The sequence below is a fragment of the Lissotriton vulgaris genome, chromosome 12, assembly GCF_964263255.1.
Source record: "Lissotriton vulgaris chromosome 12, aLisVul1.2, whole genome shotgun sequence".
In the NCBI taxonomy this organism is placed as follows: Eukaryota; Metazoa; Chordata; class Amphibia; order Caudata; family Salamandridae; genus Lissotriton; species Lissotriton vulgaris.
In genome coordinates, this window is record NC_141700.1 from 119,753,562 (window position 1) to 119,759,482 (window position 5,921).

Below are 5,921 nucleotides of genomic sequence, written 5' to 3' on the forward strand. Positions count from 1 at the left end.
TATCACTAGTGCTGGAGTCAATAAACAGCTTATCTTGAGTGCGGAATTGATAAAGTGCTCGATGTCGTCAAAAAACCCTACTAGTACTGGACAAGCGTAAAGCATATGTATTATGTCCGCCGTCAGTGAATTACAGCGAGCACAAGTATTACCCTTCCTAGCACCCCATTTTGCGATTTTCATTGGCGTATAATAAAGATCTAGCATGGCCATATAGCTTTGTGTCTTCAACGAACCTGAGACAATGACCTTACTGGCAAAGTCCATTACCGGGGCGAGATCAATACCTGTACTTCCTAGTTTAGATTCCCACTTAGCACTTTGAGCTGACAAATCATCCGGGAAGGTTGATACTATATATTGATAAAGTGCCCCTATTCTACTTCTTTTCCTAATCATCTCAATGATTGGTATCTTATCAAGTATAACTGGTGAAGTCTTCAATTGTTTATACACAAAGCTTTGTATTTGCAAATATTTAAAAAAATCACGCGGGGGTAATTTATATTTATTCCTAATATCACTGTATGCTAGAATTTGCCCATCCTCTACCAGATCACCCAGCGTATAGGCACCCTGCCTTTGCCAGCCAAGCATTACATAATTGAAAGACACTAGGAAACACTCTGCTGCTTTTAAATGGCGTATAGAAATTCAGATTTGGAATGTCTAATTTCTTCCTAATTTTCCGCCAGATAGAACATGCAGCGATCAGAACTTTAAAGTGTGTCCTTTTGTAATAACTAGGCTCCAAAACCTCCAACAATACACCCTTGGCAGCTTCACCCAACCCTATCTCATATATAGTAGGTTGGTTGGACATCGGTACATTCGCCCTATCACCACATATCAGCACTCCAATAACTTGTAACATTGCTGCCCAATAATACATAACAAGGCTGGGGACCACCCAGCCCCCCCGATCTCGAGGAAGATACATCCACTTAGCTGCTCGTCGCGGGCGCCTATATCCCCACAAAAACCTACTACACACCCTCTCTGCCTTAATCAAGCTATTTTGAGAAAATAACAAAGGAATGGTTCTAAACAAATATAAAAATTTCGGGAGGACTATCATTTTAAGGACACTACAGCGAAAATCAGCCTTATTGCCTAATTCCAAGTAAGGTGTTAAATTCAGATCCATACGCAAACCCATCATTGCCCAGGGCTCGGAATCCTAAGATTTGCGGTAAAAACCGGATCCATGCCATTTTCCCCAGATGAAGTTTCAAACCTGAAGAGACTTATTGGTCACACAACATGATGGGCATATCGATATGTGCAGAATTTGATGTGGAAAACACAAATTCTGCATGTAAATCCATATAGGAAGTATTTATACCACCTAGTAAGCAGCACATTCTGATTTAGTGTTTAGTGGGTGCTGTGAACCCCTCGCACCTTCTTTGCTCACTTGGAATTAGGGCCTTAGACTAGTCTATGAAAAATAACTAAGTTACTAGATCACAGTCCCATAGCATGGGTTGCAGATTTCCAATTTAGTCTTAAGATTTCAGCATATGTTGTCATATCTAATACATGCTTAAACAGCCACATGCATCAAAGGAAATTGCATTGGCGAACGGTGTGAATCGCAAAATTCGTCCGTTTGCGAATGCAATTCCCATTTTTGGGATGCATTAACATTTTTGTTATTTTCGCAATTTAAGAAATCGCAAATTGCGATTTCTTAAATTGCAATTGCATTTTTGGAATCTCAAATTGAGATTCCTTAAATGCAATGCATCAAACTTTTAAAATTTGCGAATTCGCAAATAAGGGGAGCAAATTACCATGAAGTTGAACTTCATGGTAATTTGCGAAAACTTTGAAAAATGCACTAAAGTGCATTTTTCAAAGTTCCATTTTACACACACACATGCCCTTGGGGCATGTGAGTGTGCAAAATGTACTCCTAAGCAGATTTCAGGGGTGCAACAGGGTGTCCTTTGGACACCCCTGCACCCTTGAAATTGCATTCTTAATTTGCGAATTTTTAATGGTGAATTGCAAATTAAGAATGTCTCTCCATTCATTCCTATGGGCCTCTAGGCCCATAGGAATGGATGGGTAAGTATTCCTTAATTGCGATTCTCAATTAGAGAATCGCAATGAAGGAATTTTGAGAAATCGCAATTTTTATAGCGATTTCTTGATGCATTGCAGTTTGCAATTTACTAATTGCGATTCCTTATCTTTCGCAATTAAGGAATCGCAAAATGCAATATTGATGCATGTGCCTGTAAGTATCTTATCAGGATTCCAACAAATCTTAGGCAATTGTGTATGTTATCTTGTCACACTGATGTCTAGCTCTACAGATAACATCTTCTGGACGAGATCTATCTGGTGTCTGTCCTAAAAGCCAGGATCTAGTGGCCGGGAGATAATAGCTCCGAAAATTTCCAACCTGTCACTTATCACTTGAAGTGTGCTGGGGCAATGAAAACCCGGAGCCATCACCTTGTAATTAAAATGGCAAAATCTTGACAGTGAATAGTGGAAAAGTGGAGCCACATACCCAAGCTTCCTGTACTCAGGAAACTTCTGGAAGAAGATGAAGTGGAACAAGGGCCATATGTATCATCAAGCTAATTTGCGATTCTGATATAGCGATTTTTTAGAAATCGCAATTTCAGAATCGCAAATTGGCATGTATGTACAAATTCACATTTTTTTTGCGAATTCTTAGTATTCCTTAATTGCGATTCGCAAATTGCGAATCGCAATTAAGGAATACTTTCCCATTCATTTCTATGGGCCTGGAGGCCCATAGGAATGAATGGGAAGTTATTCTCAATTTGCGATTCGCAATTTGAGAATCGCAAATTGAGAATAATTTCAAGGGTGCAGGGGTGTCCAAAGGACACCCTGTTGCACCCCTGAAATAAGCATGGGTGCACATGTGGCACACATACATGCCCTAAGGGGGCATGTATGTGCATCACATGGCACTTTGAAAAAAGCAAAAATGTGCATTTTCAAGGAATTCGCAACTTACCACCAACTTGAAGTTGGTGGTAAGTTGCGATTCCTTAAGGACAATTTGCATTTTTTTTTTCTTCATACATTGCATTTAAGGAATAGCAAATTTTGCGATTCCTTGTTTTGCACCAGATTTTTTTTCATACATACCATTTAGCAAAATTTGCATTCGCAAAGGCCAAAATTCTGCTAATTTCGGCCTCTGCGAATGCGAATTTGCTTGATACATATGGCCCCAAATCTCTTCCTAGCTTGAAGGGATGAATTGACCCAAATTGGTTTCCGGCCAAAGCAAGGGGCAGAAACAGCTCTGCTGTGTGTGGTTGACGAACTCCTGAATATCATAGACGATGGGGATTCATTGGTCCTGAGTGCATTGGATCTGTCCGTTGATCTGAATACGGTGAAGCACTTTATCTTGATCCTGAGAGTAAGGAAGATAGACCTATCTAGGTTAGTGGTCAAACAGATTTCATCTTTTTTGTCCATCTACTCACAGGCTGTGGCTTTGTATAAATGTGGTTTATCTTTACTTAAAAAAGCTGCGCTTTGCACTACTCCCCGCTATCCCTTATGCTGTTTAACATCTGAGTAGCCGGCTACTGAAGCCAATTAGACACCATGGATTCCGAACTGTGACAACTGCAATGATACCTACCTTATTGTTAGGCTCGACTCCCTGCATAACCTAAGCCTATGCGTAGTGGATATCTAGGCTTGGATGAGTCAGAACTTATTCAAACTTAACAGGAATAAAACCGAGCTTCTAATAACTTAACTTGGCCACAAATCTTGGGTCTTCACTCATTTCAGCAGGCAGGGTGAAATTGCTGGGGGTTCTGGATTGATGATTTGCTAGCCGGCTATCCTGCAGCTACCATATCTTATGCTTCCTATGGAAAATCTACTCAATCATTCCTCGGCCCCTGCATCAACGAGCAAGAACCACTGGCATCCATGCACGCTTCATTACTGTAACTGCTAGTTTCTGGGTCTCTTAAATAAAGTGCTTGATAAACTACAACTCTTTCAAAGGTTTGTGGTCAGAGTACCAGCAGGGCTAAGAAAGTTCAATCATGTGACTGAAGCCAGGAGGAAACTCCACTGGTTTCTGGTGAAGCAAATGATACAGTTCAAAGTAGCTTGCATTACGCACAAAGCTTTCTACAAACTAACTTCTATCTTAGCGATAAGGATACTCCATTGAAAAGTCAGCAAAGTATCCATGCCACCAAGATAATGGTCCGCCTGCCCGATTTATATTCAGGGGCAACATTGGTGTAACTATGGCGGACACTACTCCATCTCTGCCATTGTAAGACCCCTTGGATGGTCCAGCAGAGTAAGAGCAGTCGGAGAATCGGCAATATGTTTGCTCTCCGAATTAGGACGGGCGGACATATAGTTGTTTTTTACTGTCCGTCACTGCCAGGCAAACCATGGCAGTGAGGGACAGTAAAAAAGAAATAATGCCACCCTCGCCATGGGAGATGACTTCCCTGGTTACGGGAGCATTCTCTTTTTTATTTTCAAAAAGAAAATCCTGTTTCCGTATTTTCGTTTTTTTTTTAAATAGCATTTTCTTTTTTAAAAGAAAATAGAAAACTGTTTGGTGCAAGGCTCCGTCATGTTGACGGAGTCCTGCACCACACAGCGAAATGACTGACAGGTACCGCCATGACAGGGGTTCCTGCCAATGCTTTATAAATGACCACCAGCTTGGTTTCCATTTGTAAATCTGACGGGCGACAGAGACATTTTTTCTGTTAACCTGGCGGAACATTGGCCCGACAGCCAATAACTAAATTGGGCCCGAAGTTATGACCTGATTTTGATTTTGACCCTGATGGGTGGATTGCTGCCCGTGAGGGTGGCCACCCTGTGGCTAAGCTTGGTAATAAAATGAAGCTGTGCTTGGCATTTGTAGTTCTGTGGTTCTGGGCAATAATGAACATGATTACCTTATATAATGACAGATAATAATTAGTGCATTTTCAGGAAATGACCTACTGACGTTTGATAGCAGAGTTACTTAGAATTGTACGGTGGGCTGCTATCAGGGGAATCCTCTCTGTTTTAAGAAAATCAGAAATAATAAATGCATTCATGTAATAACGCCAAGTTATATTTTAGTGATTGGCTCACTGATTGAGGGAGCCTTAATCCAGATGTTAGCATTGCTTCATTAATGCTCGATGACATGTTCTGTTGCTATGATGTCAATTTCATAACCAGTGCGAAGGATTTACATGTACTATAGTAATAACTTTTTGATGACAATTATTAATATACCAAAAAACATTGTCATGCCTGCCCCTAGAAGACGAGTGTAACTTGGCTTTGCTGTAAGATAACTGCTGTTTCTTGACCCTAAAGGGTAGCTAAGTGTTCAATGCCTTGGATTGTGCAATCTTTCATCTTTTTCAATTCATGGTTAACTCCTCAAGATAGACTCTCAAACTTATCATGTGACTGAAGTGTGGCTCAATGATTAGAGCGGCAGACCCTGATGCAGAGGTCTAGCCCGGGACCAGGGTTCAATTCCCCGCCTCGGCGGGTCTTGGGCTCAAAATTCCACGGCCCTGATAATTCTCGCCTCGGTGCCTATTCCAATCATGGAGTCCCACTCTGCAACTCTGGGCAATAGCTTGCTTAATCTCCACAACGGTCCCCACAGTGCTAAGGATGCCTGGCCTCCACCTTGGGGGTGCCCAGGAGTGGACACCTCACAGGGAAAGCCAGGATGGGTTCCACAGCAGTATTCGTACAAGCGCCTTGAGACCCTTGCGGGTGAGTAGTGCGCTATACAAGTAGCAATTTACATTTACATAATTACCTGTAAGGGCAAGAACAGATACGGATATTAGAGGGAAGTTCGACTAAGAGATAGTTTGTTTATAAAAAATGATAGACCATGTCAAACTACACACTTT